Below are 24669 nucleotides of genomic sequence, written 5' to 3'. Positions count from 1 at the left end.
TTCTCTGGTTTGTGTATATTTCGCTCCATTTTCCAAGAATTTTCTTTTGTTTACTGAGACTCAAAGTACATAACATCCGATCATTATCAGAATTATCCACACTTTCGGGAATCCTACATTCCTTAGTTTTTTTTTTTTTTTAGTATCAGCGGTTCGTCTATCTTATCAATCTCACATTTGCTGATATTTTTTTGTAGATCAACAAGTCTTATAATACACAGCATATTCATTTTTATTCAGGAAGAGATATTTTTTACTGTCTGTTGTTTATGAAGACTAGAATAATAATGCCCGTATACTATTAAAAAACTTTGCAACCTTAACAGATGCTATACTGCATAGCAAGAGAAACATTTAGGTTTTTTTCTCCTAACATCCACTTTCAAATTCTAGAAAACATGTGTAACAGCTGTTTGTAATACAGCATCATTATACAGAAAGTGCTCAACTCATGACAAGTGACAATGTTCTATTGGATTGGTTGACACAATAACCAATCACAAACACTAGGTGCTGGGTGAGCACAAAATGTTAGCTCACCTAGCCACACCTTCTCAGTAGTTTAAAAATACTACAACGCTAAGAATTTGACCTGCTGCGCCTTCTTTACATATTTTCAAAGGGTGCAAAGGTGTATGCATTTTGAAAGCACACCAATGCTATTAACTCGAATATAATGCAATGTTTACATGTCGAAAAGTGTCCTCTTCATGAAACTTTAGTATATCGTGTTTAATTTTAGTAATCACGCAAAGTCTGCAAACAATTAGGGGAGTCTTTAACGGGAATAAATGCAAAAATATGATATCGGTGATACTGATATTTTGTATATGAGCACTGCACACCTAGTACACCCTGAATATTCGCCCCTGACACACACACACACACACACACACACACACACACACACACACACACACACACACACACACACACACACACACACACGCACACGCACACACACACACACACACATTTATTTATATTTTTGTGGGTTCCATTAAAAAGACTGCATATTTCTAAGAGAAATTTTATTAGTTTCACACTCCTCTACTTGTTTTGTATACCTTTTTGTGCATTTCTTCAGGAGGAGATGGGTACAAAAGGAGAAGGGATTAAATCAACAGCTGAAAACTAGTTTAACCTTCCAAACGGCTAGGACATCTATAGACTATAAATACTGGATATGTTTCAGCCCACCTGTTTAAAGAACCTGGATAAGAAGTGCAATTTGACCCTCTTGTCTATTAGAAAGTGTGATAAACCCTCATGCTGAAGAGAACGGTTAATTGGATTATCTCGCGTTCGTAGCTGCCTCTCAGTTGCCTATAACAAGAAACGCACTTCCTTGTTCCATGCTGGTCAACTGGATTTTAGTTATATAGGATAGAGACTAAAAATAGAGAAATTATTTATATTTTTGTTTTCTCTTTTTACTGTACAATGCAATTTTAACATCTGGACAAAATAAAGATCTTGTATAATTTGTTCACTTAAAAATATTTAAGTGAACAAAGCCTTACCTTGGAGAACCAATTTAATTTTTTATTTTTTTGCGCTAATTTTTTTCTAATCGCTTACTAGACAAAAGATTTTTCTTTGTTCTTAAAGAAATTAATTCACGATAATTATTTGAAATATTCTTTCAGAGATATTCTTTCAGAGATATATTCTTTCAGAGATATATATTACAAAATTTTGTAATAAAAATTTCTGCTACAATGAAGTTTGACATAATCAAAACAATATTATTATTACCTTATTTCTGTTTCTCGTGTGGGAGAAAAACGGTAAAATGTGACTCTTATAATTATATGAAATGTTATAATGGCAAAAATAGTATAAAAAAAGTCATTTGCACTTTCTCTTCAAAATACAAAGAAAGAACATTGTAAATTCAGCCAGTTGAAAAGAAAATACTACATATTTTTCTTCTGTTATCTGATTTTTTTTCTTGTAGTACAAAGAAGAAATCACTGCATATAACATGGAGTCTGCATGAGGGAAAAAATCTGGAAATTAGTTACATTATAACGAATAGAAAAGGAATGGGTATGTTCCCCAAGTGATTTACGTTTGTAACAGCTGGCTTGCGAACGATTTATGAAATAAATTATCTGAAATATCAGCAGATTGATTAGGTCTATACCCCCCCCCCAAAAAAAAAAGAAGATTATGAAACGCATATGCACCTTTTCTTTGAAAATAATTCAAATCCTCTTTTTCAAGATAATTGTATGATTTAATTTCTAATTTTTGATAATAAAAGTGAAACTGATCATTATAAATTAAGCAATTATTTTGGCATAAATAATGTATAAGCATGTAAACGAAATGTCAGTATTTCTGTTGGGATATTATTATTATTATTATTATTAAACAAGACCTCATGGAGTCTAGGAGGTCCTTTTATCTCACACACATCTCATCATACCGGGTCTTAAACACATTCAAACTCCTTGCAGACACCACACTCTCAGGCAAGGCATTCCAATCATTCACAACTCTGCACGAAAAAAACCTGCCTCTCACTCCCCTACTCACACCCTCTTTATACAGTTTCCAGGTATGACCTCTGGTTCTCCCCTGATCTACCACTATTCTCTGTAGAACTTCTCCACCATTGATCCTATAACAACCCTTTACCAACTTGTAGGTCTCTATCATATCTCCCCTCTTCCTTCTCTCCACTAGACTCTGCAAATTACATCTTTTCAATCTTTCCTCATACTCGACATTCCAGAGGTCAGAAACTACCTTAGTCAGTCGCCTTTGGACCCTTTCCAACATCTCTTCATCCTTCTGAAAACCAGGTGACCAAATCTGGGCACAATAGTCCATGTGTGGCCTAATCAAAGCCTTATACAATGGAACAAGAATCTCCCTACTTCTACACGTCAGTGTCCTCCTCATCATTCCCAGAAGTCTTTGTGTTGTCTTCACAATTTTGGCAATGTGTCCCCTAAATTTTAGATCCTTATCCACTATCACTCCCAGATCTCTTATTTCCTCTACTTCCAACAATATATTCTCACCAAGCATAAATTCTGCATCCCATCTTTGTTTTCGAAATTTTAAAACCTTACATTTTGCAACATTGAACTCGCATCCTCATTTGCTTGCCCAATCACTCAATTTATTCAAGTCTTCTTGCAAGGCCACAACATCTTCACTACATATATGTAATCAACAATCGAAAAGGAAACGAGACATTCTTGATGTATTCTGCACTACAGCCTGAGGCACTTCAGTGCAGCTTGAGTGTTCTCCCCTTTCTTCTCAATAGCACTGAGAGTAATAAGCTTCAACTTTTCCTCCAGCTAAGAGGATATTACCAAGTATTTATAAGACGTAGATTATTTCAGAAATAGCTTCCAGCAGCAGAAGTAATATTTAGATTTTTTTAAAGAAAAACAAACAAAAATAATACTACTGAACTTTCTTTTGTGTGGCATGCATATAAACAATTTTGCATGGTGAAAATATAGCATATTATTTCTAAAATTTCACATAATTTCAGTGGACAGTAGAACAGCTGGTTTTAGATTGCAAATAAACAGAACAGAATTAGAAGTTTCACGGTACAATCTGATTGCCGTATATCTTTTGTCAAAATGGTAAAATGAAGTAATTGATTTTGAATGATGTTTAGAAAAGCTTTCAAACCTGTATAGAAATTTAGAGTAGTTATGCAATTCAGTTCCAGGAGAGAATAAGGAGGTGTGGGGGGGGGAAGCATTAGAAAATCTTCAAAATGAGCAAAAATGTTGAATCATTCTGTATATGATATTTTTCACATATTTTCAACATATCTACGAGGATATGCATTGGATATTATCGTAATATGCATAATACAAATAAATAAATAAATAAATAAAAGATGAAGGCGAAGAATCACTGCTAAAATATCATTGAATATAAATTTTTGATACCAAAAAGACACAATCGGAAACAGAGTAATGCAATTTAGCATTTTAACATTTTTTTTTATTTTGTCTTTATGAATAACATAAAATCGTTTATAAAACTGAAATGTGATGATCCATATAATGTTATTTGGCTAGAAACAAAAGCAAAAGGACATATTTATTTCAATAAATATTATTTAAAAATATTAATATTTGACATAATATTTTCAAAGCAAACATTTGAAAATTCTGAAATTCGAAAAAAAAGTATTCAATTATTATACGTAAAGTGAAAGAACAATCAGTGCAACTCTTCCGGTGCACTGATTTGTAGAATAAAATACACCAAATTTACTATCACTAAATAGATTCATTGCAAAAGCTGATCAGTGGTCATTTCATGATTGATTTCTTTCGCATACGTGAAATTTGTTTCAATTTTAGGGAAGAGACATAATAAATCATTTTAGAGGCAAGAAAGGTCAAATAACTTAGGACAGTAAATGAAATTCTAAGCAACATAATAGACGTAAAGACAGGGGGACACAAAGGTCACTCAGCAACAGTTAATCCACTAATGGCTATAGAATAGCCGTAACGAGATTAACGGCGGAGGAAGGTAATGGCATGATAAAAGGTAGAATGCCGACGAAGTTTTGATCCATGAAAAAAGCTAGGGAGAGCTGACTATATCATCCACACCAGCCGGTTGGGAAGTTAACAACAGAAGTGATGCTAGTACATATGCCAACACACACATATATGCACTAGCTGAAATTATCACATTTTAAAACATAATGTGCATCATATCCAAGATTATTATTATTATTATTATTATTATTATTATTATTCATGCTTCCATGGAGTCAAAAGACTCGTTGTTGGAGGTCTTTCTAAGGACATAAAGTCTATCAAGACTCATCGAGGGGAGGTTCACCCCCGCCCTAAGAAACACAAAGTTTATCATACCACTCCTTAAACTCATTGACTGTTCTCGTTCTCATCACTCCATCAGGCAATGCATTCCATGGTTCAACCACCCTCCATGGAAAGAAACCACTCCTCACCCTCTTGCTCACAGTTTCCTTTCGTAACTTCCTGGGATGGCCTCTTGTCATCACTCTTTCCCGCTGTTCAACCAAGCAAAAGAACTCCCCAGTGTCAACCCTGTAACCACCTCTCAATAGTTTAAAAGTCTCAATCATTCCACCTCTCCTTCTTCTATCCACTAAACTCTGCAGTCCACATTCCCTCAGCCAATCCTCATAACCAAAATTGCACAGTCCTGAAACCATCTTTGTGATCCGTCTTTGTACCCTTTCCACAGTTAATTTATCCCCTTCAAATCCTGAGGACCAAATCTGAGAACAATAGTCTAAGTGTGGTCTGATCAGAGACTTATACAACGGAATTATAACTCTTTTATCTCTGCAGGTCAGTGTCCTTCTCATAATTGCAACAATCCTCTGTGTTACCTTCACCACCTTTGCATATGTCCCCTAAATTTCAGGTTTCTATCAATTGTCAACCCCAGATGTCTTGTCAGCCCCTACTTCCTCTAGTATAACTCCTTCCATACAGTATGCAGCATCCTGTTGATGTTTCCCAAACCTCAAGACCTTACATTTTGCTGCATTAAACTGACACCCTATTCACTTGCCCATCTATCTAGCTTATTCAAATTCTCTTGCAGGGCTACCACATCTGCACTATTACTAATAATCCTTCCCAGCTTTGCATCATCCACAAACAACCAAATATCCCCTTGCAATCCACTGGCAATGTGATTGATATAAAGGTTAAACAATATAGGTTCTAGTACTGAGCCCTGTGGGACCCTACTTGTAACCCTCTGCCTCCTTGAAACTGCTCCACCATACACAACTCTCTGATACCTATCAGACAGCCAATCCTGAATCCAGTTGACCAATCTGACATACAGACCCATGTGTTGCAACTTAAATATCAGCTTATCATGTGGCACCCTGTCAAATGCCTTTGCTAAGTCTAAGAAAATTGCAGTATATGCCTTTAACTCATCTAATGTTCTTGTAACTTTATTATAAAAGGCTAGCATATTGCTAAAACAAGAGCGCCCTTTCAAAAATCCATGGTGACTCTCACAGATAACATTACCCTCATCTGCCCAATGCTGTATACGGTCCCTCACTACTTTCTCCAATATCTTAACAATTACTGATGACACACAAACTGGCCTATAATTAGACACTTTCAGTCTGTTACCACCCTTATGCAATGGCACTATCTTACCTTCCTTCCTTCCATTCCCTGGGCACCTTTCCTGCAGCCAGACTTTCATTGAAAAGCCAGATTAAAGGCACTGTCAGTTCCCTAGCACATTCTCTTAAAACTCGTGGTGAAATACCATCCAGTCCCAAACCTTTACTGACATCCAGAGTACTCAGTATCTGAAACACACTCTCCTCCTGTACCTCTAAACCTCAAACCTGTCCTATCCCTCTGGCATTAAAACTGATTCCTCTAGGATGAAATACCCCAATAAAGTGTTCATTGAACAATTCCACTATATCCTCTGCATCAGTCACTCTATTTCCATTTTTATACCACAATATCACTTCCACAGTCATTTCTTCTCTTACTGGCCACATAGCAAAAAAATTTCCTAGGTATGTGCATGAGATTCTTGATGAACAGATGAAACTTCATGTAAGATGATGATGCCTTGGTTTTCTTAATGCATTGAGTAGGTGTGCATAGCATATCTGTAGCTTAAATGAATTTTCTGACAAAGAGGGCTATATACAGTATTTCTGCTTTCTGACATAGTAGAGGATGGTTGGTAGTATGAAAAACTAATCCTAATTTGTGTCTTTTTATCTTTTTATGCATCTTTAGCAGGTTTCAACATGCATTTCAGGGATTGTTATATTATGTTCATGAGGTATATATTATGTTTGTGCTTCATAAAATGTATCGCATGAACAGTGGATTTTATAGACCACTGGCATTTTAAGAGATGGATGGGATAGTTTAGGAGGATATAAAGATCTTGAAATCTCAGAGATTTATTTCAGAAATTGCATCTGTTATACGATCAATATAAAGAAATAAAGAAGGGTTACTACATGTGTGTATATTCTTGTTTATTAATTGTTGTCTGGAAGGGGAGGGAAGTTGCAAGAGCTTTAGTCATTTTATACCTATATTCTTCTCTGTATTTCTAGAGATGTCAAATGGTCTCTCTCTCCTTCATGCTTCAATTATATCTATTTCTTGTGCAGGAGTTTTAAGCTCAGGTTGTCTTCCAATGTGTCCAAATATACCAGAGTCCTGTTGTTTTTAAATTCAAAAATGAAATATCTGCATCAATGTAGACTGTTCAAGGTAGTCTGTGAATTCTTTTAATTATTCCACTGAATCTGGCATGATATTATCCACATAACCAATTTTGAGATTATGATGGCAGTTTCCTAAGGCTTATCCCCCTAGCCCCTGAAATTTTTGTTTAAATTATTTTTTCTGAAACTGGAAGAACATGTTTTTTAGGAAGTGCTTGAACAGTTGGATGGTGTCCAGTGTAACAAGATTTTGAAGCAGTTCTAAAGTTTCCTCTCTGAGGACATTTATACACAAATTTTGATATCTATGCTTTGTAGAAAGTTTGATGGATATCACTGATTCTTTATTCTGAACTGCAAAGAGTTTTATAAATTAAAGATACCAAGAAATTATATACTTGGTTTAATCCTTTATATAAGTGTAAGCAAACAAAGTTTGCACATGAAGTATTTTCAGGGACTGGGGCAACTCGTACATAGAAGCTAATGACTTCACATTGCTTGCCATAGTATCCCATAATGCAAAGCACATATCTTTGCAGACATGTACACTCATGAGCAGTTGAATTAGAGATACCCGCCTAGTAGTGGGCAGCACTCCCCTTTCGCCTTGATGATGGTGGCGATGTGGCGTGGCTTGGACTCCACAAGGCACCGGAAGCGTTGGGGAGCCAAACTGATCCATGACCGCTGCACAGCCTCCCACAATGCACAGAGATTGGTCAGAGCAGGGTCCAGGGCGTGTATATCTCTCTCTCGACAGCATCCCAGATGTGTTCAATAGGACTGAGGTCAGGGGACCTCAGGGGCCAGCCAAGCATCCTTATTTCTGCACCTACAGCACCTCCTGCAGGGTGCTGTAGGTGCAGAAATGGGTGCACGTGATTTGACAGCAGGTCCCTGTATCATTCGCCAGTGAGGGACGATGGTAGATGTACCGGGGGGGGGGGGGCATTTCATTCCACATAAACAGTCCCCATATGAGGATACCATCACCGCGACCGACATAAACTGTACCCTGCTGGCATGAGGGATCCATCGTTTCATGTGCTTGGCGATGCACTCGTACTGCCATCGGTGTATACTCATCAGTCCAGGTGACCTTTTTCCATGCATCGAGGGTCCAAAGGCAGTGTTCCTGCACCCGTGCTAATCGTTGTGCCTTGTGACGTGCGGTGAGCAGAGGTACCCTAGTCGGGCGGTGGCTTCTGTACCCCATAGCGAGGAGATGGTTCTGCATAGTGTGGCTGCTCACACGTCATTATTGTCCAGCATTGAATTGCCGAGTAATCTGCAGTACTGTGGCCTGTCTATCCGTTGTTACCATCTGAGCTAGCCGACGGTGTCCCCTATCATTGACACGTACACCATGGCAGTTTTCCCTGGCGGCTGTGGTTTTACCCGATTCCATGTATTCACGGCACACTCTTGACACAGTGGCCCATGAAAAGCCCAGTGCCTGCACGACTTCGGAGATGGAGTGCTCCATATGTCTGGCTTTGACTATCTGGCCATGATCGAATTCACTCAGATCTCGAGTCTTCCCCATTCTGTACTCGACTATTACTCAGACGGTCAGTACGACATCCCCATCACATGTGGCACTATTCCATTCATCAGGGTGACCACAGCATCATTTCGACAACATGGCAGGTATCGCTAATTCAACTGCTCATGAGTGCATAATGTTATGCATTATGGGAAGGCTTACCCAGACCTGTTTCAATCTTTATTGAGGTCTCATCAGTGGGAGCCAGACCCAGAGGTGATATTATAGTCGAAACTGGTCTGGGTAGTGACCCTTCCCATAATGGATAGCATTATACATGTCTGCAAGGATATGTGCTTTGCATTATGGGATACTCAGGCAAGTGATGTCAAGTCATTAGCTTCTATATATGAGTTGCCCCAGTCCTGAAAATACTTCAGGCACAAACTTTGTTTGCTTACACTTGGATAAAGGATATAACCAAGTGGAAAAACTTCCAACAACTTTCTCTAATGTGAAGAGTTTTGTTTTTTATTATTATTATTTTTTTAAATAAATTATTATTATTACTATTATTATTATTACATGACACCTATAGGGAGTCCATAGACTCATCGAGAGGAGACACCTACTCTACAACTCTCCATCTTCACCACTCAATCCACCAACAATGAACTGCAACTACACCAACAGCATCTACTGCCCACCACCACCACTAGTATTTTCCAAACAATCACAAACATCCACGCCTATGCAGGATTCAAACCCACAGACTTTTTCCTAGAGAGCAGATATGCTAACCATTCAGCCAATGAGGCCAGCAATGGACTAAAGGACTCTGTTATTTGTATGTGTGGATGTCACCTTGCTGTGACATCCGTTTCAGCTAGTAGCTATGAGAGGCTGGAAGTCAGTGAATCTCTAGAACCTACAATAAGTCTCAAAGTCCTTTTTTTATCTATCGCAAAAAAAAAAGTTTATGATGGAAGTATCCTACCAATATATACCCAAAATTTTGTTACATTATATGGATAATATATTCATTATCTTGCCAGGTTCAATGGAATAACTAAAAGAATTCATAAACTACCTGAACAGCCTATATCTTCACATATGTCTCATTTTGAACTTGAAAACAAAGTACTCTGCCATTTCTGGATATACTTGTAGAGATCTCCAAAGAGAACAAACTCAGCTCTGTGACATACTGAAAACCTATTCTCATTGAAAGATATCTCCATGTCCCAGCTAACCACCTCTCAACATAAAATAGGATTATTTAAAATGCTGAGAGAGAGAGAGAGAGAGAGAGAGAGAGAGAGAGAGCACATACAGCATCTCTAGCAATGTAAAGAAGAGGAAGGAATCAGGAACTTAAATATCTCAGCATACACCAAATCTCAAAATGGACACGGGTAAAAAATGATCGGCATGATCTCTTAACGCTCTCTACACACATGCACACATACACCAAGATAATCAATAAATAATCAAGAATACACATGTGCTATAATCCATCCTTATATCCACTGCATAGTAGATTAAATGCATCGAATCATCTTTGTTACAATGTGTGCCTGCATGCACATGTCTAATTTATTTATTTATACGTATGGAGTTTCCTCCCTCTTTCTCCCCCATCCCCATTGGGGTGAGTTGAGCCCTCTCATTGGGGGGGGGGGGATATTTATGGCTGTAGATCCGTGTGTGTTCACTGGGCTGGTTTGCCTGCTTGCGGAAAAAACGCCAGATAAACTGGTGGGGAAAAAAACCCTACTGCCCGTGCCCAAGACCGGCTAACTTGGCTATGGCTGAGGAAGATCCTCAAATTCCTCACGTCTTCGATGGAAATCGAACCTGGGACACTCCTCCCCCAGTCATATGGCTGCGAAGCGCACAGCCACTAGGCTAACCGCGTGGACCACATGTCTAATAAAAGTGTATTAACGACTGATGATGCTGATTTGACATCAGTAAATTATAAGATAATAAGTAAATAATTTTATTTATTAACAAATACCACATTAATTTCCTTAAATTATACACGATGCTGGAAAATCAATGTATAAGCCTAAACACTAGGAGCAGATAAAATTTTTAAAATACTTCAACAACAAGCACATAAACATAGATTTTAATATGCAGGTCCCAAGATTTTTACATACTCCAAACTCTACCTTGTCCATTACTTTAAATGGCATTATTCCATCGTTACTTACCAAATCTCAAACCTTACACTTTGTGACACTGAACTGACAGTTCCTTACATGCCCATTCATGCAATCTATTCAAGTCCTCGTGTAAGGCCATAACATCCACTTGACTTTGCATTGCTCTCCTCTCCCCAATTTTGCATCATCTGCAAACCGCTGCATATTTCTAGTTAAACCCATCCCAATATCATTAACATACAAATTGAACAACAGCAGTGCCAAAAATGATCCCTGCAGTACACCAGTAGTAACCTTTCTCTTTCGTGATTCCACACCCCCCATATACAACTTTCTGATATCTATCTGACATCCAATCACTGATCCAGCTCAGAAGTCTGTTATCCAGTCCCATCTGTTTCAATTTATTTACCGGCTTGTCGTGTGGTAGTCTATCAAAAGCTTTTTCAAAATCCAAGTTCACCACTGTATATGCATCTCTCCGTGTCCAAGTTATTTGTCACATTATTTAGTGCATAAGTAAGTTAGTGAAATATGATCTCCCTTTAACAAACTTATGCTGACATAGAGAATACTGCAGTTATCAACCCATTTCTGTATCCTACTTCTCACCATTCTCTCTCTCTCTCTCTCTCTCTCTCTCCAGTACCCTTCACCACAACTCTAAATATACTGATTAGCCTATAATTTGAAGCTACAGCCTTATCACGACCTTTATGCAGTAGAACAATCTTGCCCTCCTTCTACTCCCTTGTAACCTATGCTGTTACAAGACTTATTAAACAGGCATGCCAATGCTACTGCCAATTCCCTGGAACAATCATGTGGTAATCTATTCTGTATATGATTCTCCCTTATCTAATACACTTGTGGCCTTATCATAAAATGCAAGTAAATTGCTAAAACAGGACCTACCCTTTACAAATCTATGCCAACCATCATAAAGAATGCTATGTCCATCAACCCAATCCTGTATTCTATTTTTTACTAATCTCTCCAATGCCTTGACTCCAACTGCATTTATACAGACTGGTTTATAGTTGGAGACTTCTGTCCAAGAACCATGCTTGTAAAGTAGTACTGTTTTTCATGTGGCATATGTTATGGAGGATAAACAGGATGATCCAGAGAGATTAGCTATTGTTAAAGCAATTTTCAAAAATTATTTCATTCCATTTCGACTTTGATACTATAATGGTCTCTTGTTTAACTGGTATCTAACCAACTCTCCTGAAGAAGTGTACATGAGCGTACAGGAAACTAGTAGAGTAGTGTGAAATTAATATTTTATCTTAGAGTTATTATTATTTTTATTATTATTATTATTTAGGCCCCCAAGGAGTCAAAAGACTCATCACGGGAGGTCCTTCCTAGAAAACACAAGTCTATCAAGACTCATCATGGGAGGTCCCTCCTAGGAAACACAAAGTCTATCATACCACTCCTTAAACTCATTGACCGTTCTCGCTCTCACCACTCTATCCGGCAATGCATTCCACAGTTCAACCACCCTCCATGCAAAGAAACCACTCCTCACCCTCTTGCTCACCATTTCCTTTCGTAACTTCCAGGGATAGCCTCTTGTCATCACTCCTTCCCGCTGTTCAACCACGCAAAAGAATTCCCCAGTATCAACCGTATAACCACTTCTCAACAGTTTAAAAGTCTCAATAACATCATCTCTCCTTCTTCAATCCACAAAACTCTGCAGTCCACATTCCCTCAGCCGATCCTCATGACTAACATTGTACAGTCCAGAAACTGTCTTTGTTATCTTTGTACCCTTTCTACAGTTAATTTATCCACTTCAAATCCTGGGAACCAAATCTGAGAACAATAGTCTAAGTGTGGTCTTATCAGGCTCTTTACAATGGAATGATAACTCTTTTATCTCTCATTATTGTAGCAATCCTCTGTGTTACCTTCACCACCTTTGCAATATGTCCCTTGAATTTCAGGTTTCTATCAATCATTAACCCTAGAGCTCTTATCTAACTACTTCTCCAGTACAGCTCCTCCAATCGAGTATGCAGCCTCCCATCGATGTGTTCCAAACCTCAAGACCTTACATTTTACTGCATTAAACCGACATCCCCATTCATTTGCCCATCTGTCTAGCTTATTTAAATATTCTTGCAGGGCTACCACTTCTGCACTATTATTAATAACCTTTCCCAGCTTCACATCATCTGCAAACAACTGAATAGCAATCTGCAATCCACTGACAATGTCATTTATATAAAGGTTAAACACTATAGGTCCCAGTACTGAGCCCTGTGGGATCCGACTTGTAACCCTCTGCCTCCTTGAAACTACCCGACCATACAAGTCTCTGATACCTATCGGACAGCCGATCCAGAATCCAGTTGACTAACCTGAAATCCAAACCCATGTGCTGCAACTTAAATATCAGCTTATCATATGGCACCCTGTCAAATGCCTTCGCTAAAACCAAGAAAATGACAGTATATGCCTTTCCCTCATCTACTGCTATTTTAACTTTATTATAAAAGGCTAGCATATTACTAAAACAAGAGCGCCCCCCCCTCACAAATCCATGTTGACTCTCACAGATAACATTACCCTCATCTTCCCAATGTTGTATACGGTCCCGAACTAATTTCTCCAAGATCTTAACAACTACTGATGACATATAAAACTGGCCTATAATTAGACACTTCCGGTCTGCTACTGCCCTTATGCAATGGCACTATCTTACCTTTCTTCCATTCCCTGGGCACCTTTCCTGTAGCCAGACTTAAACTGAAAAGCCAGGTCAAAGGAGTGGTCAGTTCCTTAGCATATTCTAATAAAACTCATGGTGAAATACCATCCAGTCCCACAGCATTACTGACATCCAGAGTACTCAGTATTTGGAACATGCTCTCCTCCTGCACCTCTAAACCTCGAACCTGCCCCATCCCTCTAGTATTAAAATTTACTCCTCCAGGATGAAATACTCCAATAAAGCATTCATTAAACAATTCCACTATGTACTCTCTACATCAGTCGCTCTATTTCTATTTTTATCTCACAATGTCATTCTTCCACAATCATTTCTCCAGCTACTGGCCACATAGGAAAAAAAATTCTGTAGGATTTTCTTTGGATCTTAGGGGCAATCTCTTCTCATATTCCAGTTTCACCTTCCTTACCATACTAGTCCCTCTCCTGGCCTGTGTCTTATATTCTTCATGCATCTGCTCTTCACCTATCTCCTTATATCTCTTCCATAGCCTCCTTTTCATATGCAGTTCCTGTTTAATATTGTTTGTTATCCACTTTACACGAAATTGTGTCCTCTTCTTCACTTGTGGAATACAGCTTACTATCACTGCTAACAAATATTTCTTCACAATTTCCCAAGCACTAATGATATCACGGCCTTCCAATTCCTCCTTCCATGAAACTTCCCGAAGTTAATGTCTAAGACTATTATAATCACCTGCCTTATAATTCCACATATGTTCCCGTCATATATGTCCCGACTCCAGTATGTCTGCTCATCTTCCAAGTCAAAACCACATGGTCATTCTCTCCAACTGGTGGGAGAGATGTAATCTCAGTTATTATTAACTCTTCTGATGACCAAATCTAAAACTCTTGAACCTTTTGCTCTCTCTATTACATGTTGCCTAAGATATTTGTCCCTCAAGAATTCTAGAAATTCCATTCCCAAATAATTAATGCACTCAGCAGCACTCAGGGTTCCCAGGTGGGCACCTCCCAAGTACTAACTGGACTCAGGTTTGGTTAACTTAAGTGATCAGACGAGAATTGGTGCTTTCAAACCGATCTGGCCACTGACAGTTTTGTTATTCAGTGAAGTAAAGTTGCAAGCATTTCTCAGAAGCTTAAGAATGTATATTGTGAACTTTTTTAGTTTTGCAATAATGTTACTAAGTAGTCCTCACTCATGAGTAATTATTATTTTTTATCAACAAAATTATCCAGAAAAGTTCGATCATTATTAACATTAGAATCTAATAGTAATAATGATCGAACTTTCTTCTTCTATTTTAACAATCAAGCATCACTTTTAAAAAAATTTTCTTAACTGTTATTCAGTTTTGTTTGACTCATCAAAAATTTACTGAAAACAGTCAAAAAACAGCTGATAATTTTGCTTCTATTTAACAGTCTTATTATAATATATTACTATTGTTACATGACATCACCAAGGGTTCCAAGGATTCGTTGTGGGAGGGCACAATATAACTTGCCATCTTCCTTACTTAATCCTCACACATTACAACACTACTACCATCAACACAGCACATTTTTATCGCCAACCACCACTAGTATATGTTGTCTGTAAATTGTGTGTGTGTTCCTGTGGGATTTCAATGTATGTGGGATGAAAAACTTGTGTTTTCCTGGGAGAAAAAAATCCTTCTACCTCTGTATAAGATCAGCTAACTCATCCTCAACTGAAACAGCCCATATAAAGAATCCTCTCGTCATGACAAGAATCAAATTCAGTTCTTATCAAATTAAAGGGTGCAATGTACAATCATTCTTGCATTTGCAAGGGTTCTGTTCTATCAGATTAACACAACATTCGTAACATTAAGGATTTTACAAGGCTCAGTACTAAGATAATTACTGTTCAATCATTACCATTAAAATGATATTGTGCATGGACTGCAGGAGAATATACAGTTATTTTCTGATGGTATGAAGCTGAGGAAAGTTATTAGAAATGTATATGATTATTCTGATATCTCTGAATATACTGGAAAGCAGCTGTACTACTGAGTGGCAATGCCAGTTTAATAGAACTAATTGTATGATTTTTAAAATCTCGGATTCCGATGAAGGCTGTGTATCCAACTGATAGGACTATTCTGAAGGAAACACAAGATCTGGAAATGACAGCCAGCAGAGAGTCAAAGTTCAGGAGACACAGAAAAACAGTGACCAGAAGGGATAAAAATATAGCAGGTTCATCAAACAAAGCTGTGATCACATTTGCACTCAGATGCGGTCACAAGGATTTGAAGAGGACGAGGAAACTTTTAAAATATTGAAAAGGTAGATAACTAAGACAACATCAGACTTCAAAACATTAGCTACGATGACAGAGCAAAGAAATAAAATTACAGAAATATGGCAGCCCTCTGTTTCATGAACACATACTTTTCGACTAGTATACATTTTCTATTATGACTACATAAAAAGGTCAGAGAAGAGAGACAATCAGGATGCATATCTTTCAAATAAAGTCTTTGAAGTTTTAAATTTTCTTTGAAAGGAAAAGCTGTGGATAATACAGAAAATTGGTTGGCTCTAGATAATAAGTTGGCTTCACATGCAATCTTTATTTACTTATGTTTGGGTAAAGTATTAAATCAAGAATATAATTTCTTGTCAAGTATAATATGCATATCAAAAACTCAAAATGACACCTAAATAACTGCTAAAATTTGCATAACCATAAATATTATACTCAAGGCTTGCAATGTGAGAGAGGAGGAAGCAAAACCTCCACTGAAAATATAGTGTAGGAGAAGCTCACAAAAATCAGTAATTATCATGAAAGTATAGTGTGGAAAAGGATTACAAAAGTCAATAATTATTCTGAAAGTATAGTGCGGTCAAAGATCACAAAAGTCACAATAATTATCCTTTTGCCGGATAATATCATCTTAATATATATTTTTCCAGAAGTTATATATACAGGGTGTTCGGGATAAATTTGACATATTTATAATTAATTATATTTTTCCGTAAGTTACATGTATTAACACACACTTCTCTTCATTTAAAAGTTTGGACCCTTCTTCATTCATATACAAGATGTCAGAAAGGATGGATAGCTGGAACCCACCTGAATCATGGAAGAGAATAACTTGTATCATGATGATTCGTGCCCGCCATCAAAATAAGGATATTACGACTGCTGCCCAATGCTCCCTGAATACAGTAAAAACAATCAGGCATGAACTAGAGACTTGCAATGGTGACTACGAGGATGTAGCAAGAAGAAAGATCCCTAGCAGACGATCTGATTGCGTTCGTACAGCAGAATTCCTCGCAAATCTGCAGGAACAGGTGTTGAAGAACCCTGGCATTGGAATTCGGGCTTTGTTCGTGGAGTTGCTAACTGTAGTCAAGCCCTGGATAACAAGGGTAGCCAATGGTAGGCCGTATGTATGGCAGCAGGATTCGGCCCCTTGCCACACCTCTGGGAAAAGTCAAAAATGGTTGTCTGAAAATTTCTAGGACTTCACCAGTCCAAATGTTTGGCCTCCAAACTCCCCAGACCTTAACCCCATGGATTATTTTGTATGGGGCGCAGTTGAAAAAGACACCAATCGCACTTCCAGTAATACAAAAGCCCAGTTAATGGATAAAATTAAAACAGTTTTTGCGGCCCTTCCCAGGGAGACTGTAGCATCAGCTTGTTCGAGGTTCCGAAGCAGAATTGAAGCTGTGATCGATGCTAATGGTGGTTATTTTGAGTAAATCTTGTTGATAGTATTGTAATTAACTCTGCCCGTAATGTTTTTTTGTCAATTCATTAAATTTAATAGATACAAAGAAGATTTTCTTTTTCCTTATGAAACTGTCAAATTTATCCCGAACACCCTGTATATAAAACTTCTGCATTTATTCAATCTTGATATCTCATATGGGTTTGACTCCAAATGATGAGACCTCGATAAAGATCAAAACCAGTCTGGGTAATGGCTCTTTCAATAATGCAGAGCATTACACATGTCCCAAAGGGATGTGATGTACTTTGCATTATGGAATACTAAGATAACTGATATGAAGTCATTAGCCTTTTAATATGCAAGTAGCTCAGTTGTGAAGATACCTCATGCAAAACCTTTGTTTACAAGACTTGGATAAAGATTTAAACAAGAATATAATTTCTGAAGAAGTTAAGTTTAAATTATAACCAAGTTAAAATTGAAAATCTTTTTTTAAATTTAGCACTTCATTTCAAACAGATGATACTGTACTCTTAAAGATGTTCAGTGCACATTGCAAGGATTCGCTAAATAAATTGAATAATTTATTTATTCTAGTGAGATGAGGTGGACAGCAAGTGGACACTAAGAATGATATGCTGGCTGAAATGTGTGAGGAGATGGGAGTATAGTTTGTTAATGTGTGGAATGAGTTTGAAGGAACAAGTGAACTGAATGGGATAGATGGACTGCATTTGAGTGGTTATAGTGTGAGTCGTCTGAGGAGACTGCTGCTGTAAGGTAGAGAACTGAGTGTAGTAAGAGAGAATGAATCAGATAAGGGGGAAGGGATGAGGAAAAGCAGGAGAGTAAGACAGGAGAGATTGAAGAGGTGCTCATGAATGAAGAAGTCAGTGGTATGAGTATAGAAAATGAGAGAATGGGTGTGCAAGAGGACCAGGGAAAACGGGGAGGCTCAGGGTGGACAGGGGGTACACAGCGTGAGAAAGGTGAATGCTCCAAGAGGAGGAGAGAGCATGTGTAGACAGGAAAGAAATGGGATGACCTGGGATCAAGAGGAAAACAGTAGGAATTGAAAAGGGTTTTAAAATGAATAAACAGAAAGGGAAATGGCTGCAGTAGAGCATGGAGAGATCACATCGAGTGAGTGGTATCAGTGGAACTAGCTATAGATACAGAAATGAGCTGTTGTGTTTGTATACAAATGCTAGAAGTATGAGAAACAAGACAGATGAAATGGTTGCATTAATTGCGTCTGTTCACCCAAATGTTGTTGGAATAAGTGAGACATTGTTGGAAGAGGACGACATCCTGACAGGAATAGAGATGGACGGGTATGATGTGTTTCGTGAGGACAGAAGGAGTAAAAAGGGAGGGGGAGTGCTATTGATGATAGAGAAACAGTTATATCCATACAAAGTAGAGATGCAAGAGGGAAATAGTGCCAGTGGTTTTGAGGCAGTATGGTGTGAGATAGAGGTGAATGGAATCAAATACTTGGTTGGATGTTGTTATAGACCAGGTAATGTGGATGGTGGTGATAATGAAATGTATAATCAAATTAGCCAAGCAAATAAGAAGAAAAGGCTGATCATTATGGGTGATTTTAATTTTGGCAATACAGACTGGAATGATGAGATAGCAACTCGAAGTAAAGAAAATGAGTTTCTTGAGTTTTTGAGGGATAACTACTTCAGACAGTAAGTAACAGAGGGCACGCGAGGATTGAGGGTCTTCGATTTGGTCATCTCATCAGAGGATATAATTATAAATTTGGTGTCAAATCATCCACCAATTGGTGAGAGTGAACATTAGATGATTACGTGAGTGGTTGTCAGCAGTGTGAGGAGCTCAGTGAGAAAAGGGTATATGTGGAACTACAAGGGGGGTGATTATGAAGAGCTTAGGACACAGCTTGCACGTGAAGCATGGAATGAGGAGTTAGCTGGAAAAGAGATCAATGCAGCCTGGGGGATTTTCAAAAACTATCTAGTAGATGCAATGTCTAAGTGTATTCCAAGGGTGAGAAGGTTAAATAAGGTAGGTGTGAGATGGATGAATAAAGAGATTAACCATGCAATACAGAAAAAGAGGGCATTGTGGAGGCAGCATAAGAGAAGTGGAAATAACCAATTCCACGAGGTTTACAAAGACCAGGCAAGGAGGGTGACTTGGTTGGTGAGGGTAGCTAAAGAGAGGTATGAACAGCAGTTAGCTAATGAAGCCAAAAAGAATCCTAAGGAGTTCTTTCGATATGCAGCCAGAAAAAGAAAGAATGATTATGGGAGGATGAAATTGATAGCAGAAAATGATATAAAGACAGCTGTTGTAGAATGTGTGGTGGAGATACGTAATGAGCAATTCATAAAGGTCTTTCAATCTTGTGAATGTGACTTTATTATTATTATTATTCTTATTATTTTTTTGGGCAATTCCAGGGAGTCCTTAGACTCATTGAGGGAGGCCCTAAACATCATGTCCACACAACTGTACGACATTCTCACAGTATCTATCGTACCTTGCCTTGAACTCGCTCACCGTCACAGCACCCACAACAGACTCTGGCAGCTTATTCCACTCATTTACCACTCTAAAAGTAAAGAACCCAGCTCTAACACCCCTACTAACCACGCTCTTGCCCAGTTTCTATAGGTGTCCCCTAGCTCTCCCACCACCAGGCCTGATCTCAAAAATATCCTCTGAATTAATCCTATAGAATCCCTTTAGCAATTTGAATGTCTCAATAATATCTCTCCTATTCCGCCTATCAACTAGTTTCTGCAACCCACAAATCTTCAACCTGTTCTCATATGGTTCATTCCATAGACCTGCTATCATCTTAGTCACTCACCTCTGGATCCTCTCCACCTCCTCCCCATCAAGAAGGAACCGAGATGACCAAATTGGACACAGTAGTCGAGACGAGGTCTTATCAAGGCTCGGTACATAAATACCTTGATGAGGTATTTAATTATATAAAAATTAAGTCTCTGCTCGACAAGGTACATAAATACCTTGACAAGCAGAGACTTGCTTGTCTCTGGTCGTCAAGGTATTTTTCAACAACCAAGTGAGTTGATGAGCTGATTTAACTACTTTTGCAATGTGCCCCCTAAACTTCATCTCCCTATCCACCAACACTCCGAAGTCCCTGGCCACATCAATCTCCTGGAATACAGTTCCGCCAATGTGGTATACTGCTGCTAATCTATTCACCCCAAAATCCATAACCTTACATTTTGTCACATTAAATTGACATCCATTCTCCTTAGCCCAGAACTCCAATCTATCCAAGTCATCTTGCAAGCTTTTGACATCTTCTGCATTCACTATGGCCCTACCCAACTTTGCATCATAGGTGAACAAATGAACTGTTCCACTTAGATCCTTCCCTATATCGTTAATGAACAGATTAAACAGCAGTGGTCCAAGAACAGAACCCTACGGCACACCACTAGTCACAGGCTGTCTTTTGGACTCTACTCCTGAATAAACTACTCTTTGATATCTCTCCATCAACCACCCACCTATCCATCTCAGCAACCCTATATCCATTCCCATATGTTGTAGTTTATGGATTAGAATCCCATGTGGTATCCTGTCAAACGCCTTTGCCAGGTCCAGCAGTATCACTGTAAACCCATTACCCTTATCCAGTTCAGCCGTCACCTTGTTATAAAACTTGAGCAAGTTACTGAAGCATGATCTACCCTTCACAAAGCCATGCTGTCCCCTGAACAGTATCTCATTTTCATCAATCCTGTATTTTTCCCTTGACTACTTTCTCCAAGACCTTGAAAACAACTCCTGATATGCTCATCAGTCGGTAATTTGCAAACGTAGTCTTGAATCCTCCTTTATGCAGTGAAACTATTTTCCCCCTCTTTCCACACCTTCAGGACTAAACCAGACCCAAGACTCAGATTAAACAACATGGTCAAGGGCACTGATAATTCCTTAGCCGCTTCACGCAAGACCCAAGCCGGTATACCATCCAATCCCACAGATGTATTCACATTAAGGTTCTGTAATAGACTATTCACCTCCACTTCATTTATCACAATTCCTGTATAAACTAATGGTTCCTTCATTTCTTCAATGTCACCACCTGGATGATATACTTTTGCAATGTGCGTGCTCAGTAACTCCACTATATCGACTGATTCAGTGACCTCGTTACCATTGTCATTCCTTAAAATCATTTTGCCGTATACAGTTTTTTCTTGCTTGCAGCATATTGAAAGAACTGTTTGGGATTCTCTTTTGCTTGCATAGGTAATTTCCTTTCATAATCCGCTTTTGCTTTTTTTACCACACTCGTTACCCTTCTGGCCTGCACTTTACACCGTTTAAATTCCCTCCACAGTTGTTTCTTTTTTTTTTGCAGCTCAAGTTTAATGGTGTTATTCATCCATTTAACCCCTATTTGTTTTACTATTCGGATCCTAGGTATACAATCAGTCAAAACCCTCCTGTAAATGCTCCTTGACCACTTCCCATGCTCTATCGACGTCCAGCCCTTGCAGTTGAACATGCCATGGCACTGAACCAAGCAATCTCCTAAGCTTGTCATACTTGCCAGCATGGTAATTCCACATATACCCTGTCTTAATCGAAAATTGCACACCTTTAGCCACCTCCCAGGTCAAGACCTTATGATCATTCTCACCAATAAGTGGCAACATGGTCATATTCATTACAGTCAAATTCTGAGATGCTATTACCAGGTCAAGCACTCTCACACCCCCTAGTATTTTCAATTACATGCTGTCTTATATAGTTATCCCTTAATAATTGAATAAAATCCATTTCCTTCCTCACATGTGTCCTCTCCTCCTCCTTCCAATCAATGTTACCATAGTTGAATCCCCCATAATAATTACCCTCCTTCCACTCATTTCATCAATTTGTTTATGCATACTATCTCTACGATCTATTCCATCACCTGGTCTATAGCAGCATCCAACTGTATATTTTATTCTGCCAGTCTCAATCTCACACCAAATGGCCTCAAATGAGCTCCTTTCACTATCCAGTGATACAACTGCAATTCTCCTTGGCTGCAGTTCATCAGCTATCATCAATAACACAGCTTCCCCCATTTTATTCTTCTGTCCCTCCTAAACACACTATAACCTACACATTCTGTCCCACTAAACTATATCATCTTCCATCAGCCATGTTTCACTAATGCCAATAACCTGTGGCCAGGAAGAGCCAATCAAGGCCAAAAATTCTTCCTTCTTGTTCCTAATACTCCTGGCATTAGTATACATGAAATGCAGCGATCCCTTTGTCCCACCCCTATCTTGATGCATTATTCTAAATGTCCCATTCCCATTTTTTGTCCTTAGTGCTGGTTCGGATTCATTATATACATTATGTACATTATATATATATACACTCAACTGTCTCACTGATGTCCGCATATCCCCCCCCCCCCTTGGTAGTTCTAGTTTCCCTGGTTCCACACATCCATTTTCACTTCATTCAGCAACACTTTTTCCAGTCTGCGCACACCAAGTCCATTTAAATGCAGGCCATCCATCTTGTATAAGTCCTTTTGCCCATCAAACTCATTCCACACCACACCACACCATCTGCATAACCTGCGCATAATGTCATTTGTGATTATGGCCCTCCTTCTAAACTCCTCTCTGTCATACTGCAGCAACAGACTCACCATTCTAACTCTGTCACTCTTTTCTTTCACTACCTTTAACAATACTTTCAAGTCCTCTCTCATAAAAAATTTATCACCTTTCAATTCATTTACCCGCCACAACTATTAATTCTTTCACCCTCTGTTTTTGCGTTCCAATACGCTCACTTCCATCTTTAAATTTCGCATCCGGTAAGTACGATTTAGTTATAGTCCCATCTATTACTCCTCTTAATAACGAGTCACCATACAACATTCTTTCCTTCATTTCAGAAACTCTCCCACTCTTCCGCTGTTTATTTATGTTAGCCGAATCACTCTGGAAAGAGTTTTGCAGGTGCTCTAATTGCACGTTGCGCATTTTGTATCACTGCGCACAATCCAGCGATCTCACTTCCTACAAATAATTCCTCATTTTTTTTATCAATCAAACCATTTTCTCTCTCTGTATAGTTGCTTTCACTCTTTCTTTGAGCACTGCTCTCATTGCCATCTTGTACATCGCAATTCCCTATCAAGCCACTATTTTCACTCACATTCTGGCTTTCTTCAACCATAACTGTCTCACAACCTGACACATACTTCAACTCCTCACTTTGCTTACACTGTCTGCACATTCTCCCACCACTATCACTTTCAATCCAAACTCTAGTCTCATTCAGGAATGCATACATCCCACACACACATCACATTGGACAAACTCTCTCACATCATAGTTTTTGAACAATGGCGTCGTATTTTTGGACGCCATTATCTTGCGTTGCATTGGCGCCATATTCAAATCTATGAAACATATTGTTAAATACTAAATTAAATAACGGAATTCACATCAAAATCACACAGACACAACAAGCTACCAAAATTAGACAATATTACGTTATGATTTTAACCTATATTCTAATTTTCACTCAAAATTATACTTAGCTTTCGGGAGCAATCTGAAAACACAATGGGGAGTTGAGTAAACTAGATATTAATAAAGCTGTGGGACTTGATAATATATCACCACGTATTCCGAAGCAATGTGCCATGGAGTTTCACCTGGCTTGACATATTTTTTTAATACGAGTCTTTCACTCGGTCAAGTCCCTAAGGAGTGAAAGGAGGGCAAGATTGTGCCACTTCATAAAGGAGGAGATCGAACTCACGCATCAAACTATAGGCCTATCTGAGTGTCAGGTGTTGTGGTTAAGTTGTTGGAGAAGCTTGTGAGAACTAGGATCCAGAATTGGGTTGACAACAACGATATTATCTTTGATGGACAGCATGGATTTGCTAAAGGGAGGTCATGTTTTAGTAATCTACTTACTTATTACAATAAAGTGACTGCTTCCTTGGACAGAGGAGAAGGATACACAGTAATATACTTAGATTTCACAAAGGCTTTTGATAGAGTACCTCATAATAAATTGATAGTCGAACTAGAGCAGATGGGGTTGGATATTAGATGAGTGCATTGGATCGGAGACTGGCTATCTGATAGGTATCAACAAGTTGTGTATGGGGGAGCGATATCCAGGAAAAGGAAAGTCACTAGTGGAGTGCCTCAGGGATCTGTTTTGGGGTCATTACTGTTTAACCTCCCAACCGGCTAGGACGTCTATAGATGTCCAGCAAAATCTGGATACGATGCATGCTATCTGTTGAAAGAACATGGATAAGAAGTGCAATTTGGCCAG

The 24669-nt window shown here is 38.5% G+C and overlaps 1 protein-coding gene and 1 pseudogene across 1 annotated transcript in view; both read right to left on the bottom strand.

Moving 5' to 3' along the window:
* The window catches only part of LOC150108517 (receptor-type tyrosine-protein phosphatase mu-like), a 1155664-nt gene that overhangs the window by 368752 nt on the left and 762243 nt on the right, over nt 1–24669 (bottom strand). The gene's annotated exons all lie outside the window — the stretch shown is intronic.
* LOC150108519 (5S ribosomal RNA) lies at nt 14579–14696 on the bottom strand (annotated as a pseudogene).

The sequence above is a fragment of the Typopeltis vanoorti genome, chromosome 3 (genome assembly GCF_054136105.1).
Source record: "Typopeltis vanoorti isolate ZY-2024b chromosome 3, IOZ_Tvanoo_1.0, whole genome shotgun sequence".
NCBI lineage: Eukaryota > Metazoa > Arthropoda > Arachnida > Uropygi > Thelyphonidae > Typopeltis > Typopeltis vanoorti.
The sequence above is the reverse complement of the archived record's forward strand: the minus strand, read 5'-3'. Positions and strand labels throughout refer to the sequence as shown.